A 17,538-nucleotide genomic window follows, 5' to 3' on the forward strand; every position below is an offset into this window, starting at 1 on the left:
AAGTCTTCAGGCTCTTTTGAGGAGGTGCATGAACACGTGCACCTGCAGGGAGAGGACCCCTGCGAGTTTCCGTAGTGTAGTGGTTATCACGTTCGCCTCACACGCGAAAGGTCCCCGGTTCGAAACCGGGCGGAAACACACTTGTTTGCTTATTATTGGTGAGTGTGAAAATCAAACTGTTGTCAGCCAAACCATCAGACAACCCCACAATGTGTAGCACTGGGAACACGTTAGTAGAGTCCTGGTTCTTCTCGTCATCAGGGAAGCTAATCATTTGGGCACAAGGACATGCCGTTTTGCAGTTTTGGTCAATCAATCATCAGTAGCTGGTAGAAAACAAAGCTCTCCCCGTCGGGGAATCGAACCCCGGTCTTCCGCGTGACAGGCGGAGATACTGTCCACTATACTAACGAGGACCGACTCGTCCACGCTTTTGCATTGTGAGCGGGCTGCATGGGCCGTTTCAGCGGTTACCGAGAATACGCCGAGACTTACTGGGAAGCGTTTCCGCTGAAGGACAGTGACGCATTTTTGCTAATGTTCAGCTGATGATCGGCTACCAATTGAGGTCCTGTTGGCCAGGAAGCGAAAGGACAGCACAGCAGAACAGCAGTAGAACTCATCCTGGTCATTGGCCTGGCGCAAGTCGTCAACGGCTTGGTGGGCTTGAGGTTTGTAGTTGGTGATCTGTCTGAAGGAAGCAGGCTCGTTAGTGCGGAGCTGCTGTTGAAGACTCTCAGAGTACAGTCGTTTACACCTCTCCAGAAGAAAGCAGCGTCGTTAGTGCGCCGCTGCTGTTGAAGACTCCCAAAGTACAGTCGTTTCACCGCCCTTCTAGGCAGGCACGAAGATCCTCCACAGCCTCACTGTTCCACTTCTTTGGTATCCTCAGCACAAGCCTAGAGAGCTCCAATTTCGGCTCGCATGCAGCGATGAGGTGGACCATGCCGCGGGAAGGGTGGCCCTGCACTGCGCAGGGGATGGCGTGATATGCACCATCCATTGCAGTGTAACAACGATCCAAAGTATTCTCCTCTGTGGTCGGGCATTTGAGAAACTGTCCGTATATGGGGAGTTCATGGATTCCATTGGCTTTTTTTGGAAACGTTTGCAATTAGAACCATTGATGGTTATGAAATGTCCACGAAACCTATCCTTAACATTTAAAAATGTTTTCTGGCATTGGCAACGTTTGCGATTCGGTATTGAGGTGCTTTCCGCTGTACGTGTGCACATGCACCCTGCTTAGCGCCGTTTCCGTAGTGTAGTGGTCATCACGTTCGCCTAACACGCGAAAGGTCCCCGGTTCGAAACCGGGCGGAAACAGCTTTCGCTCTTCACGCTTGCACTGAACTGTTTAGTCAAATTATCAGTAAAACAGACCAAATGAAATTGGACAAAACACACGCACAAAAAGAAAACAACGCTGCTACCGTATACCACTGCGTACTTAATACGTTCTACTTGACAGGGAAGACAACATACAGGCACTAGCGTCCCCACTCAAAGAGTCAATGTTTCCATAGATTTTCCTACTTCCATTGCTTTTGAACTTACAGTACTGAAGTCTTCAGGCTCTTTTGAGGAGGTGCATGAACACGTGCACCTGCAGGGAGAGGACCCCTGCGAGTTTCCGTAGTGTAGTGGTTATCACGTTCGCCTCACACGCGAAAGGTCCCCGGTTCGAAACTGGGCGGAAACACACTTGTTTGCTTATTATTGGTGAGTGTGAAAATCAAACTGTTGTCAGCCAAACCATCAGACAACCCCACAATGTGTAGCACTGGGAACACGTTAGTAGAGTCCTGGTTCTTCTCGTCATCAGGGAAGCTAATCATTTGGGCACAAGGACATGCCGTTTTGCAGTTTTGTTTTGCAGTTTTGGTCAATCAATCATCAGTAGCTGGTAGAAAACAAAGCTCTCCCCGTCGGGGAATCGAACCCCGGTCTTCCGCGTGACAGGCAGAGATACTGTCCACTATACTAACGAGGACCGACTCGTCCACGGTTTTGCATTGTGAGCGGGCTGCATGGGCCGTTTCAGCGGTTACCGAGAATACGCCGAGACTTACTGGGAAGCGTTTCCGCTGAAGGACAGTGACGCATTTTTGCTAATGTTCAGCTGATGATCGGCTACCAATTGAGGTCCTGTTGGCCAGGAAGCGAAAGGACAGCACAGCAGAACAGCAGTAGAACTCATCCTGGTCATTGGCCTGGCGCAAGTCGTCAACGGCTTGGTGGGCTTGAGGTTTGTAGTTGGTGATCTGTCTGAAGGAAGCAGGCTCGTTAGTGCGGAGCTGCTGTTGAAGACTCTCAGAGTACAGTCGTTTACACCTCTCCAGAAGAAAGCAGCGTCGTTAGTGCGCCGCTGCTGTTGAAGACTCCCAAAGTACAGTCGTTTCACCGCCCTTCTAGGCAGGCACGAAGATCCTCCACAGCCTCACTGTTCCACTTCTTTGGTATCCTCAGCACAAGCCTAGAGAGCTCCAATTTCGGCTCGCATGCAGCGATGAGGTGGACCATGCCGCGGGAAGGGTGGCCCTGCACTGCGCAGGGGATGGCGTGATATGCACCATCCATTGCAGTGTAACAACGATCCAAAGTATTCTCCTCTGTGGTCGGGCATTTGAGAAACTGTCCGTATATGGGGAGTTCATGGATTCCATTGGCTTTTTTTGGAAACGTTTGCAATTAGAACCATTGATGGTTATGAAATGTCCACGAAACCTATCCTTAACATTTAAAAATGTTTTCTGGCATTGGCAACGTTTGCGATTCGGTATTGAGGTGCTTTCCGCTGTACGTGTGCACATGCACCCTGCTTAGCGCCGTTTCCGTAGTGTAGTGGTCATCACGTTCGCCTAACACGCGAAAGGTCCCCGGTTCGAAACCGGGCGGAAACAGCTTTCGCTCTTCACGCTTGCACTGAACTGTTTAGTCAAATTATCAGTAAAACAGACCAAATGAAATTGGACAAAACACACGCACAAAAAGAAAACAACGCTGCTACCGTATACCACTGCGTACTTAATACGTTCTACTTGACAGGGAAGACAACATACAGGCACTAGCGTCCCCACTCAAAGAGTCAATGTTTCCATAGATTTTCCTACTTCCATTGCTTTTGAACTTACAGTACTGAAGTCTTCAGGCTCTTTTATCGCCGCTGAATGTTTCGTCCCGCAAGCCTTGCGATTCAGTGAGGAGGTGCATGAACGCGTGCACCTGCAGGGACAGGACCCCTGCGAATTTCCGTAGTGTAGTGGTTATCACGTTCGCCTCACACGCGAAAGGTCCCCGGTTCGAAACCGGGCGGAAACACACTTGTTTGCTTATTATTGGTGAGTGTGAAAATCAAACTGTTGTCAGCCAAACCATCAGACAACCCCACAATGTGTAGCACTGGGAACACGTTAGTAGAGTCCTGGTTCTTCTCGTCATCAGGGAAGCTAATCATTTGGGCACAAGGACATGCCGTTTTGCAGTTTTGGTCAATCAATCATCAGTAGCTGGTAGAAAACAAAGCGAATCGAACCCCGGTCTTCCGCGTGACAGGCGGAGATACTGTCCACTATACTAACGAGGACCGACTCATCCATGGTTTTGCATTGTGAGCGGGCTGCATGGGCCGTTTCAGCGTTTACCGAGAATACGCCGAGACTTACTGGGAAGCGTTTCCGCTGAAGGACAGTGACGCATTTTTGCTAATGTTCAGCTGATGATCGGCTACCAATTGAGGTCCTGTTGGCCAGGAAGCGAAAGGACAGCACAGCAGAACAGCAGTAGAACTCATCCTGGTCATTGGCCTGGCGCAAGTCATCAACGGCTTGGTGGGCTTGAGGTTTGTAGTTGGTGATCTGTCTGAAGGAAGCAGGCTCGTTAGTGCGGCGCTGCTGTTGAAGACTCTCAGAGTACAGTCGTTTACACCTCTCCAGAAGAAAGCAGCGTCGTTAGTGCGCCGCTGCTGTTGAAGACTCCCAAAGTACAGTCGTTTCACCGCCCTTCTAGGCAGGCACGAAGATCCTCCACAGCCTCACTGTTCCACTTCTTTGGTATCCTCAGCACAAGCCTAGAGCGCTCCAATTTCGGCTCGCATGCAGCGATGAGGTGGACCATGCCGCGGGAAGGGTGGCCCTGCACTGCGCAGGGGATGGCGTGATATGCACCATCCATTGCAGTGTAACAACGATCCAAAGTATTCTCCTCTGTGGTCGGGCATTTGAGAAACTGTCCGTATATGGGGAGTTCATGGATTCCATTGGCTTTTTTTGGAAACGTTTGCAATTAGAACCATTGATGGTTATGAAATGTCCACGAAACCTATCCTTAACATTTAAAAATGTTTTCTGGCATTGGCAACGTTTGCGATTCGGTATTGAGGTGCTTTCCGCTGTACGTGTGCACATGCACCCTGCTTAGCGCCGTTTCCGTAGTGTAGTGGTCATCACGTTCGCCTAACACGCGAAAGGTCCCCGGTTCGAAACCGGGCGGAAACAGCTTTCGCTCTTCACGCTTGCACTGAACTGTTTAGTCAAATTATCAGTAAAACAGACCAAATGAAATTGGACAAAACACACGCACAAAAAGAAAACAACGCTGCTACCGTATACCACTGCGTACTTAATACGTTCTACTTGACAGGGAAGACAACATACAGGCACTAGCGTCCCCACTCAAAGAGTCAATGTTTCCATAGATTTTCCTACTTCCATTGCTTTTGAACTTACAGTACTGAAGTCTTCAGGCTCTTTTATCGCCGCTGAATGTTTCGTCCCGCAAGCCTTGCGATTCAGTGAGGAGGTGCATGAACGCGTGCACCTGCAGGGACAGGACCCCTGCGAATTTCCGTAGTGTAGTGGTTATCACGTTCGCCTCACACGCGAAAGGTCCCCGGTTCGAAACCGGGCGGAAACACACTTGTTTGCTTATTATTGGTGAGTGTGAAAATCAAACTGTTGTCAGCCAAACCATCAGACAACCCCACAATGTGTAGCACTGGGAACACGTTAGTAGAGTCCTGGTTCTTCTCGTCATCAGGGAAGCTAATCATTTGGGCACAAGGACATGCCGTTTTGCAGTTTTGGTCAATCAATCATCAGTAGCTGGTAGAAAACAAAGCGAATCGAACCCCGGTCTTCCGCGTGACAGGCGGAGATACTGTCCACTATACTAACGAGGACCGACTCATCCATGGTTTTGCATTGTGAGCGGGCTGCATGGGCCGTTTCAGCGTTTACCGAGAATACGCCGAGACTTACTGGGAAGCGTTTCCGCTGAAGGACAGTGACGCATTTTTGCTAATGTTCAGCTGATGATCGGCTACCAATTGAGGTCCTGTTGGCCAGGAAGCGAAAGGACAGCACAGCAGAACAGCAGTAGAACTCATCCTGGTCATTGGCCTGGCGCAAGTCGTCAACGGCTTGGTGGGCTTGAGGTTTGTAGTTGGTGATCTGTCTGAAGGAAGCAGGCTCGTTAGTGCGGCGCTGCTGTTGAAGACTCTCAGAGTACAGTCGTTTACACCTCTCCAGAAGAAAGCAGCGTCGTTAGTGCGCCGCTGCTGTTGAAGACTCCCAAAGTACAGTCGTTTCACCGCCCTTCTAGGCAGGCACGAAGATCCTCCACAGCCTCACTGTTCCACTTCTTTGGTATCCTCAGCACAAGCCTAGAGCGCTCCAATTTCGGCTCGCATGCAGCGATGAGGTGGACCATGCCGCGGGAAGGGTGGCCCTGCACTGCGCAGGGGATGGCGTGATATGCACCATCCATTGCAGTGTAACAACGATCCAAAGTATTCTCCTCTGTGGTCGGGCATTTGAGAAACTGTCCGTATATGGGGAGTTCATGGATTCCATTGGCTTTTTTTGGAAACGTTTGCAATTAGAACCATTGATGGTTATGAAATGTCCACGAAACCTATCCTTAACATTTAAAAATGTTTTCTGGCATTGGCAACGTTTGCGATTCGGTATTGAGGTGCTTTCCGCTGTACGTGTGCACATGCACCCTGCTTAGCGCCGTTTCCGTAGTGTAGTGGTCATCACGTTCGCCTAACACGCGAAAGGTCCCCGGTTCGAAACCGGGCGGAAACAGCTTTCGCTCTTCACGCTTGCACTGAACTGTTTAGTCAAATTATCAGTAAAACAGACCAAATGAAATTGGACAAAACACACGCACAAAAAGAAAACAACGCTGCTACCGTATACCACTGCGTACTTAATACGTTCTACTTGACAGGGAAGACAACATACAGGCACTAGCGTCCCCACTCAAAGAGTCAATGTTTCCATAGATTTTCCTACTTCCATTGCTTTTGAACTTACAGTACTGAAGTCTTCAGGCTCTTTTATCGCCGCTGAATGTTTCGTCCCGCAAGCCTTGCGATTCAGTGAGGAGGTGCATGAACGCGTGCACCTGCAGGGACAGGACCCCTGCGAGTTTCCGTAGTGTAGTGGTTATCACGTTCGCCTCACACGCGAAAGGTCCCCGGTTCGAAACCGGGCGGAAACACACTTGTTTGCTTATTATTGGTGAGTGTGAAAATCAAACTGTTGTCAGCCAAACCATCAGACAACCCCACAATGTGTAGCACTGGGAACACGTTAGTAGAGTCCTGGTTCTTCTCGTCATCAGGGAAGCTAATCATTTGGGCACAAGGACATGCCGTTTTGCAGTTTTGGTCAATCAATCATCAGTAGCTGGTAGAAAACAAAGCTCTCCCCGTCGGGGAATCGAACCCCGGTCTTCCGCGTGACAGGCGGAGATACTGTCCACTATACTAACGAGGACCGACTCATCCACGGTTTTGCATTGTGAGCGGGCTGCATGGGCCGTTTCAGCGGTTACCGAGAATACGCCGAGACTTACTGGGAAGCGTTTCCGCTGAAGGACAGTGACGCATTTTTGCTAATGTTCAGCTGATGATCGGCTACCAATTGAGGTCCTGTTGGCCAGGAAGCGAAAGGACAGCACAGCAGAACAGCAGTAGAACTCATCCTGGTCATTGGCCTGGCGCAAGTCGTCAACGGCTTGGTGGGCTTGAGGTTTGTAGTTGGTGATCTGTCTGAAGGAAGCAGGCTCGTTAGTGCGGAGCTGCTGTTGAAGACTCTCAGAGTACAGTCGTTTACACCTCTCCAGAAGAAAGCAGCGTCGTTAGTGCGCCGCTGCTGTTGAAGACTCCCAAAGTACAGTCGTTTCACCGCCCTTCTAGGCAGGCACGAAGATCCTCCACAGCCTCACTGTTCCACTTCTTTGGTATCCTCAGCACAAGCCTAGAGAGCTCCAATTTCGGCTCGCATGCAGCGATGAGGTGGACCATGCCGCGGGAAGGGTGGCCCTGCACTGCGCAGGGGATGGCGTGATATGCACCATCCATTGCAGTGTAACAACGATCCAAAGTATTCTCCTCTGTGGTCGGGCATTTGAGAAACTGTCCGTATATGGGGAGTTCATGGATTCCATTGGCTTTTTTTGGAAACGTTTGCAATTAGAACCATTGATGGTTATGAAATGTCCACGAAACCTATCCTTAACATTTAAAAATGTTTTCTGGCATTGGCAACGTTTGCGATTCGGTATTGAGGTGCTTTCCGCTGTACGTGTGCACATGCACCCTGCTTAGCGCCGTTTCTGTAGTGTAGTGGTCATCACGTTCGCCTAACACGCGAAAGGTCCCCGGTTCGAAACCGGGCGGAAACAGCTTTCGCTCTTCACGCTTGCACTGAACTGTTTAGTCAAATTATCAGTAAAACAGACCAAATGAAATTGGACAAAACACACGCACAAAAAGAAAACAACGCTGCTACCGTATACCACTGCGTACTTAATACGTTCTACTTGACAGGGAAGACAACATACAGGCACTAGCGTCCCCACTCAAAGAGTCAATGTTTCCATAGATTTTCCTACTTCCATTGCTTTTGAACTTACAGTACTGAAGTCTTCAGGCTCTTTTGAGGAGGTGCATGAACACGTGCACCTGCAGGGAGAGGACCCCTGCGAGTTTCCGTAGTGTAGTGGTTATCACGTTCGCCTCACACGCGAAAGGTCCCCGGTTCGAAACCGGGCGGAAACACACTTGTTTGCTTATTATTGGTGAGTGTGAAAATCAAACTGTTGTCAGCCAAACCATCAGACAACCCCACAATGTGTAGCACTGGGAACACGTTAGTAGAGTCCTGGTTCTTCTCGTCATCAGGGAAGCTAATCATTTGGGCACAAGGACATGCCGTTTTGCAGTTTTGGTCAATCAATCATCAGTAGCTGGTAGAAAACAAAGCTCTCCCCGTCGGGGAATCGAACCCCGGTCTTCCGCGTGACAGGCGGAGATACTGTCCACTATACTAACGAGGACCGACTCATCCATGGTTTTGCATTGTGAGCGGGCTGCATGGGCCGTTTCAGCGTTTACCGAGAATACGCCGAGACTTACTGGGAAGCGTTTCCGCTGAAGGACAGTGACGCATTTTTGCTAATGTTCAGCTGATGATCGGCTACCAATTGAGGTCCTGTTGGCCAGGAAGCGAAAGGACAGCACAGCAGAACAGCAGTAGAACTCATCCTGGTCATTGGCCTGGCGCAAGTCGTCAACGGCTTGGTGGGCTTGAGGTTTGTAGTTGGTGATCTGTCTGAAGGAAGCAGGCTCGTTAGTGCGGCGCTGCTGTTGAAGACTCTCAGAGTACAGTCGTTTACACCTCTCCAGAAGAAAGCAGCGTCGTTAGTGCGCCGCTGCTGTTGAAGACTCCCAAAGTACAGTCGTTTCACCGCCCTTCTAGGCAGGCACGAAGATCCTCCACAGCCTCACTGTTCCACTTCTTTGGTATCCTCAGCACAAGCCTAGAGCGCTCCAATTTCGGCTCGCATGCAGCGATGAGGTGGACCATGCCGCGGGAAGGGTGGCCCTGCACTGCGCAGGGGATGGCGTGATATGCACCATCCATTGCAGTGTAACAACGATCCAAAGTATTCTCCTCTGTGGTCGGGCATTTGAGAAACTGTCCGTATATGGGGAGTTCATGGATTCCATTGGCTTTTTTTGGAAACGTTTGCAATTAGAACCATTGATGGTTATGAAATGTCCACGAAACCTATCCTTAACATTTAAAAATGTTTTCTGGCATTGGCAACGTTTGCGATTCGGTATTGAGGTGCTTTCCGCTGTACGTGTGCACATGCACCCTGCTTAGCGCCGTTTCCGTAGTGTAGTGGTCATCACGTTCGCCTAACACGCGAAAGGTCCCCGGTTCGAAACCGGGCGGAAACAGCTTTCGCTCTTCACGCTTGCACTGAACTGTTTAGTCAAATTATCAGTAAAACAGACCAAATGAAATTGGACAAAACACACGCACAAAAAGAAAACAACGCTGCTACCGTATACCACTGCGTACTTAATACGTTCTACTTGACAGGGAAGACAACATACAGGCACTAGCGTCCCCACTCAAAGAGTCAATGTTTCCATAGATTTTCCTACTTCCATTGCTTTTGAACTTACAGTACTGAAGTCTTCAGGCTCTTTTATCGCCGCTGAATCGAACCCCGGTCTTCCGAGTGACAGGCGGAGATACTGTCTACTATACTAACGAGGACCGACTCATCCACAGTTTTGCATTGTGAGCGGGCTGCATGGGCCGTTTCAGCGGTTACCGAGAATACGCCGAGACTTACTGGGAAGCGTTTCCGCTGAAGGACAGTGACGCATTTTTGCTAATGTTCAGCTGATGATCGGCTACCAATTGAGGTCCTGTTGGCCAGGAAGCGAAAGGACAGCACAGCAGAACAGCAGTAGAACTCATCCTGGTCATTGGCCTGGCGCAAGTCGTCAACGGCTTGGTGGGCTTGAGGTTTGTAGTTGGTGATCTGTCTGAAGGAAGCAGGCTCGTTAGTGCGGAGCTGCTGTTGAAGACTCTCAGAGTACAGTCGTTTACACCTCTCCAGAAGAAAGCAGCGTCGTTAGTGCGCCGCTGCTGTTGAAGACTCCCAAAGTACAGTCGTTTCACCGCCCTTCTAGGCAGGCACGAAGATCCTCCACAGCCTCACTGTTCCACTTCTTTGGTATCCTCAGCACAAGCCTAGAGAGCTCCAATTTCGGCTCGCATGCAGCGATGAGGTGGACCATGCCGCGGGAAGGGTGGCCCTGCACTGCGCAGGGGATGGCGTGATATGCACCATCCATTGCAGTGTAACAACGATCCAAAGTATTCTCCTCTGTGGTCGGGCATTTGAGAAACTGTCCGTATATGGGGAGTTCATGGATTCCATTGGCTTTTTTTGGAAACGTTTGCAATTAGAACCATTGATGGTTATGAAATGTCCACGAAACCTATCCTTAACATTTAAAAATGTTTTCTGGCATTGGCAACGTTTGCGATTCGGTATTGAGGTGCTTTCCGCTGTACGTGTGCACATGCACCCTGCTTAGCGCCGTTTCCGTAGTGTAGTGGTCATCACGTTCGCCTAACACGCGAAAGGTCCCCGGTTCGAAACCGGGCGGAAACAGCTTTCGCTCTTCACGCTTGCACTGAACTGTTTAGTCAAATTATCAGTAAAACAGACCAAATGAAATTGGACAAAACACACGCACAAAAAGAAAACAACGCTGCTACCGTATACCACTGCGTACTTAATACGTTCTACTTGACAGGGAAGACAACATACAGGCACTAGCGTCCCCACTCAAAGAGTCAATGTTTCCATAGATTTTCCTACTTCCATTGCTTTTGAACTTACAGTACTGAAGTCTTCAGGCTCTTTTATCGCCGCTGAATGTTTCGTCCCGCAAGCCTTGCGATTCAGTGAGGAGGTGCATGAACGCGTGCACCTGCAGGGACAGGACCCCTGCGAGTTTCCGTAGTGTAGTGGTTATCACGTTCGCCTCACACGCGAAAGGTCCCCGGTTCGAAACCGGGCGGAAACAGCTTTCGCTCTTCACGCTTGCACTGAACTGTTTAGTCAAATTATCAGTAAAACAGACCAAATGAAATTGGACAAAACACACGCACAAAAAGAAAACAACGCTGCTACCGTATACCACTGCGTACTTAATACGTTCTACTTGACAGGGAAGACAACATACAGGCACTAGCGTCCCCACTCAAAGAGTCAATGTTTCCATAGATTTTCCTACTTCCATTGCTTTTGAACTTACAGTACTGAAGTCTTCAGGCTCTTTTATCGCCGCTGAATGTTTCGTCCCGCAAGCCTTGCGATTCAGTGAGGAGGTGCATGAACGCGTGCACCTGCAGGGACAGGACCCCTGCGAGTTTCCGTAGTGTAGTGGTTATCACGTTCGCCTCACACGCGAAAGGTCCCCGGTTCGAAACCGGGCGGAAACACACTTGTTTGCTTATTATTGGTGAGTGTGAAAATCAAACTGTTGTCAGCCAAACCATCAGACAACCCCACAATGTGTAGCACTGGGAACACGTTAGTAGAGTCCTGGTTCTTCTCGTCATCAGGGAAGCTAATCATTTGGGCACAAGGACATGTCTCATGCTGCCGTTTTGCAGTTTTGGTCAATCAATCATCAGTAGCTGGTAGAAAACAAAGCTATCCCCGTCGGGGAATCGAACCCCGGTCTTCCGCGTGACAGGCGGAGATACTGTCCACTATACTAACGAGGACCGACTCGTCCACGGTTTTGCATTGTGAGCGGGCTGCATGGGCCGTTTCAGCGGTTACCGAGAATACGCCGAGACTTACTGGGAAGCGTTTCCGCTGAAGGACAGTGACGCATTTTTGCTAATGTTCAGCTGATGATCGGCTACCAATTGAGGTCCTGTTGGCCAGGAAGCGAAAGGACAGCACAGCAGAACAGCAGTAGAACTCATCCTGGTCATTGGCCTGGCGCAAGTCGTCAACGGCTTGGTGGGCTTGAGGTTTGTAGTTGGTGATCTGTCTGAAGGAAGCAGGCTCGTTAGTGCGGAGCTGCTGTTGAAGACTCTCAGAGTACAGTCGTTTACACCTCTCCAGAGGAAAGCAGCGTCGTTAGTGCGCCGCTGCTGTTGAAGACTCCCAAAGTACAGTCGTTTCACCGCCCTTCTAGGCAGGCACGAAGATCCTCCACAGCCTCACTGTTCCACTTCTTTGGTATCCTCAGCACAAGCCTAGAGAGCTCCAATTTCGACTCGCATGCAGCGATGAGGTGGACCATGCCGCGGGAAGGGTGGCCCTGCACTGCGCAGGGGATGGCGTGATATGCACCATCCATTGCAGTGTAACAACGATCCAAAGTATTCTCCACTGTGGTCGGGCATTTGAGAAACTGTCCGTATATGGGGAGTTCATGGATTCCATTGGCTTTTTTTGGAAACGTTTGCAATTAGAACCATTGATGGTTATGAAATGTCCACGAAACCTATCCTTAACATTTAAAAATGTTTTCTGGCATTGGCAACGTTTGCGATTCGGTATTGAGGTGCTTTCCGCTGTACGTGTGCACATGCACCCTGCTTAGCGCCGTTTCCGTAGTGTAGTGGTCATCACGTTCGTCTAACACGCGAAAGGTCCCCGGTTCGAAACCGGGCGGAAACAGCTTTCGCTCTTCACGCTTGCACTGAACTTTTTAGTCAAATTATCAGTAAAACAGACCAAATGAAATTGGACAAAACACACGCACAAAAAGAAAACAACGCTGCTACCGTATACCACTGCGTACTTAATACGTTCTACTTGACAGGGAAGACAACATACAGGCACTAGCGTCCCCACTCAAAGAGTCAATGTTTCCATAGATTTTCCTACTTCCATTGCTTTTGAACTTACAGTACTGAAGTCTTCAGGCTCTTTTATCGCCGCTGAATCGAACCCCGGTCTTCCGAGTGACAGGCGGAGATACTGTCTACTATACTAACGAGGACCGACTCATCCACAGTTTTGCATTGTGAGCGGGCTGCATGGGCCGTTTCAGCGGTTACCGAGAATACGCCGAGACTTACTGGGAAGCGTTTCCGCTGAAGGACAGTGACGCATTTTTGCTAATGTTCAGCTGATGATCGGCTACCAATTGAGGTCCTGTTGGCCAGGAAGCGAAAGGACAGCACAGCAGAACAGCAGTAGAACTCATCCTGGTCATTGGCCTGGCGCAAGTCGTCAACGGCTTGGTGGGCTTGAGGTTTGTAGTTGGTGATCTGTCTGAAGGAAGCAGGCTCGTTAGTGCGGAGCTGCTGTTGAAGACTCTCAGAGTACAGTCGTTTACACCTCTCCAGAAGAAAGCAGCGTCGTTAGTGCGCCGCTGCTGTTGAAGACTCCCAAAGTACAGTCGTTTCACCGCCCTTCTAGGCAGGCACGAAGATCCTCCACAGCCTCACTGTTCCACTTCTTTGGTATCCTCAGCACAAGCCTAGAGAGCTCCAATTTCGGCTCGCATGCAGCGATGAGGTGGACCATGCCGCGGGAAGGGTGGCCCTGCACTGCGCAGGGGATGGCGTGATATGCACCATCCATTGCAGTGTAACAACGATCCAAAGTATTCTCCTCTGTGGTCGGGCATTTGAGAAACTGTCCGTATATGGGGAGTTCATGGATTCCATTGGCTTTTTTTGGAAACGTTTGCAATTAGAACCATTGATGGTTATGAAATGTCCACGAAACCTATCCTTAACATTTAAAAATGTTTTCTGGCATTGGCAACGTTTGCGATTCGGTATTGAGGTGCTTTCCGCTGTACGTGTGCACATGCACCCTGCTTAGCGCCGTTTCCGTAGTGTAGTGGTCATCACGTTCGCCTAACACGCGAAAGGTCCCCGGTTCGAAACCGGGCGGAAACAGCTTTCGCTCTTCACGCTTGCACTGAACTGTTTAGTCAAATTATCAGTAAAACAGACCAAATGAAATTGGACAAAACACACGCACAAAAAGAAAACAACGCTGCTACCGTATACCACTGCGTACTTAATACGTTCTACTTGACAGGGAAGACAACATACAGGCACTAGCGTCCCCACTCAAAGAGTCAATGTTTCCATAGATTTTCCTACTTCCATTGCTTTTGAACTTACAGTACTGAAGTCTTCAGGCTCTTTTATCGCCGCTGAATGTTTCGTCCCGCAAGCCTTGCGATTCAGTGAGGAGGTGCATGAACGCGTGCACCTGCAGGGACAGGACCCCTGCGAGTTTCCGTAGTGTAGTGGTTATCACGTTCGCCTCACACGCGAAAGGTCCCCGGTTCGAAACCGGGCGGAAACACACTTGTTTGCTTATTATTGGTGAGTGTGAAAATCAAACTGTTGTCAGCCAAACCATCAGACAACCCCACAATGTGTAGCACTGGGAACACGTTAGTAGAGTCCTGGTTCTTCTCGTCATCAGGGAAGCTAATCATTTGGGCACAAGGACATGCCGTTTTGCAGTTTTGGTCAATCAATCATCAGTAGCTGGTAGAAAACAAAGCTCTCCCCGTCGGGGAATCGAACCCCGGTCTTCCGCGTGACAGGCGGAGATACTGTCCACTATACTAACGAGGACCGACTCATCCACGGTTTTGCATTGTGAGCGGGCTGCATGGGCCGTTTCAGCGGTTACCGAGAATACGCCGAGACTTACTGGGAAGCGTTTCCGCTGAAGGACAGTGACGCATTTTTGCTAATGTTCAGCTGATGATCGGCTACCAATTGAGGTCCTGTTGGCCAGGAAGCGAAAGGACAGCACAGCAGAACAGCAGTAGAACTCATCCTGGTCATTGGCCTGGCGCAAGTCGTCAACGGCTTGGTGGGCTTGAGGTTTGTAGTTGGTGATCTGTCTGAAGGAAGCAGGCTCGTTAGTGCGGAGCTGCTGTTGAAGACTCTCAGAGTACAGTCGTTTACACCTCTCCAGAAGAAAGCAGCGTCGTTAGTGCGCCGCTGCTGTTGAAGACTCCCAAAGTACAGTCGTTTCACCGCCCTTCTAGGCAGGCACGAAGATCCTCCACAGCCTCACTGTTCCACTTCTTTGGTATCCTCAGCACAAGCCTAGAGAGCTCCAATTTCGGCTCGCATGCAGCGATGAGGTGGACCATGCCGCGGGAAGGGTGGCCCTGCACTGCGCAGGGGATGGCGTGATATGCACCATCCATTGCAGTGTAACAACGATCCAAAGTATTCTCCTCTGTGGTCGGGCATTTGAGAAACTGTCCGTATATGGGGAGTTCATGGATTCCATTGGCTTTTTTTGGAAACGTTTGCAATTAGAACCATTGATGGTTATGAAATGTCCACGAAACCTATCCTTAACATTTAAAAATGTTTTCTGGCATTGGCAACGTTTGCGATTCGGTATTGAGGTGCTTTCCGCTGTACGTGTGCACATGCACCCTGCTTAGCGCCGTTTCCGTAGTGTAGTGGTCATCACGTTCGCCTAACACGCGAAAGGTCCCCGGTTCGAAACCGGGCGGAAACAGCTTTCGCTCTTCACGCTTGCACTGAACTGTTTAGTCAAATTATCAGTAAAACAGACCAAATGAAATTGGACAAAACACACGCACAAAAAGAAAACAACGCTGCTACCGTATACCACTGCGTACTTAATACGTTCTACTTGACAGGGAAGACAACATACAGGCACTAGCGTCCCCACTCAAAGAGTCAATGTTTCCATAGATTTTCCTACTTCCATTGCTTTTGAACTTACAGTACTGAAGTCTTCAGGCTCTTTTATCGCCGCTGAATCGAACCCCGGTCTTCCGAGTGACAGGCGGAGATACTGTCTACTATACTAACGAGGACCGACTCATCCACAGTTTTGCATTGTGAGCGGGCTGCATGGGCCGTTTCAGCGGTTACCGAGAATACGCCGAGACTTACTGGGAAGCGTTTCCGCTGAAGGACAGTGACGCATTTTTGCTAATGTTCAGCTGATGATCGGCTACCAATTGAGGTCCTGTTGGCCAGGAAGCGAAAGGACAGCACAGCAGAACAGCAGTAGAACTCATCCTGGTCATTGGCCTGGCGCAAGTCGTCAACGGCTTGGTGGGCTTGAGGTTTGTAGTTGGTGATCTGTCTGAAGGAAGCAGGCTCGTTAGTGCGGAGCTGCTGTTGAAGACTCTCAGAGTACAGTCGTTTACACCTCTCCAGAAGAAAGCAGCGTCGTTAGTGCGCCGCTGCTGTTGAAGACTCCCAAAGTACAGTCGTTTCACCGCCCTTCTAGGCAGGCACGAAGATCCTCCACAGCCTCACTGTTCCACTTCTTTGGTATCCTCAGCACAAGCCTAGAGAGCTCCAATTTCGGCTCGCATGCAGCGATGAGGTGGACCATGCCGCGGGAAGGGTGGCCCTGCACTGCGCAGGGGATGGCGTGATATGCACCATCCATTGCAGTGTAACAACGATCCAAAGTATTCTCCTCTGTGGTCGGGCATTTGAGAAACTGTCCGTATATGGGGAGTTCATGGATTCCATTGGCTTTTTTTGGAAACGTTTGCAATTAGAACCATTGATGGTTATGAAATGTCCACGAAACCTATCCTTAACATTTAAAAATGTTTTCTGGCATTGGCAACGTTTGCGATTCGGTATTGAGGTGCTTTCCGCTGTACGTGTGCACATGCACCCTGCTTAGCGCCGTTTCCGTAGTGTAGTGGTCATCACGTTCGCCTAACACGCGAAAGGTCCCCGGTTCGAAACCGGGCGGAAACAGCTTTCGCTCTTCACGCTTGCACTGAACTGTTTAGTCAAATTATCAGTAAAACAGACCAAATGAAATTGGACAAAACACACGCACAAAAAGAAAACAACGCTGCTACCGTATACCACTGCGTACTTAATACGTTCTACTTGACAGGGAAGACAACATACAGGCACTAGCGTCCCCACTCAAAGAGTCAATGTTTCCATAGATTTTCCTACTTCCATTGCTTTTGAACTTACAGTACTGAAGTCTTCAGGCTCTTTTGAGGAGGTGCATGAACACGTGCACCTGCAGGGAGAGGACCCCTGCGAGTTTCCGTAGTGTAGTGGTTATCACGTTCGCCTCACACGCGAAAGGTCCCCGGTTCGAAACCGGGCGGAAACACACTTGTTTGCTTATTATTGGTGAGTGTGAAAATCAAACTGTTGTCAGCCAAACCATCAGACAACCCCACAATGTGTAGCACTGGGAACACGTTAGTAGAGTCCTGGTTCTTCTCGTCATCAGGGAAGCTAATCATTTGGGCACAAGGACATGCCGTTTTGCAGTTTTGGTCAATCAATCATCAGTAGCTGGTAGAAAACAAAGCTCTCCCCGTCGGGGAATCGAACCCCGGTCTTCCGCGTGACAGGCGGAGATACTGTCCACTATACTAACGAGGACCGACTCATCCATGGTTTTGCATTGTGAGCGGGCTGCATGGGCCGTTTCAGCGTTTACCGAGAATACGCCGAGACTTACTGGGAAGCGTTTCCGCTGAAGGACAGTGACGCATTTTTGCTAATGTTCAGCTGATGATCGGCTACCAATTGAGGTCCTGTTGGCCAGGAAGCGAAAGGACAGCACAGCAGAACAGCAGTAGAACTCATCCTGGTCATTGGCCTGGCGCAAGTCGTCAACGGCTTGGTGGGCTTGAGGTTTGTAGTTGGTGATCTGTCTGAA

The 17,538-nt window shown here is 49.8% G+C and overlaps 7 non-coding genes across 7 annotated transcripts; 2 read left to right on the forward strand and 5 right to left on the reverse strand.

The window, feature by feature from the left end:
• Window positions 1-344: 344 nt before the first annotated feature.
• trnad-guc (transfer RNA aspartic acid (anticodon GUC)) lies at window positions 345-416 on the reverse strand. Its single transcript has one exon. It is a non-coding gene; the product is annotated as a tRNA-Asp (tRNA).
• Window positions 417-6,713: 6,297 nt separating this feature from the next.
• trnad-guc (transfer RNA aspartic acid (anticodon GUC)) lies at window positions 6,714-6,785 on the reverse strand. Its single transcript has one exon. It is a non-coding gene; the product is annotated as a tRNA-Asp (tRNA).
• Window positions 6,786-8,277: 1,492 nt separating this feature from the next.
• Window positions 8,278-8,349, reverse strand: trnad-guc (transfer RNA aspartic acid (anticodon GUC)). Its single transcript has one exon. It is a non-coding gene; the product is annotated as a tRNA-Asp (tRNA).
• A 5,759-nt stretch (window positions 8,350-14,108) lies between these two features.
• trnav-cac (transfer RNA valine (anticodon CAC)) lies at window positions 14,109-14,181 on the forward strand. The gene has a single exon. It is a non-coding gene; the product is annotated as a tRNA-Val (tRNA).
• Window positions 14,182-14,387: 206 nt separating this feature from the next.
• trnad-guc (transfer RNA aspartic acid (anticodon GUC)) lies at window positions 14,388-14,459 on the reverse strand. The gene has a single exon. It is a non-coding gene; the product is annotated as a tRNA-Asp (tRNA).
• Window positions 14,460-16,907: 2,448 nt separating this feature from the next.
• trnav-cac (transfer RNA valine (anticodon CAC)) lies at window positions 16,908-16,980 on the forward strand. Its single transcript has one exon. It is a non-coding gene; the product is annotated as a tRNA-Val (tRNA).
• Window positions 16,981-17,186: 206 nt separating this feature from the next.
• trnad-guc (transfer RNA aspartic acid (anticodon GUC)) lies at window positions 17,187-17,258 on the reverse strand. Its single transcript has one exon. It is a non-coding gene; the product is annotated as a tRNA-Asp (tRNA).
• Between the last annotated feature and the right edge of the window lie 280 nt (window positions 17,259-17,538).

Source organism: Pagrus major, chromosome 22 (assembly GCF_040436345.1).
Source record: "Pagrus major chromosome 22, Pma_NU_1.0".
Lineage (NCBI taxonomy): Eukaryota > Metazoa > Chordata > Actinopteri > Spariformes > Sparidae > Pagrus > Pagrus major.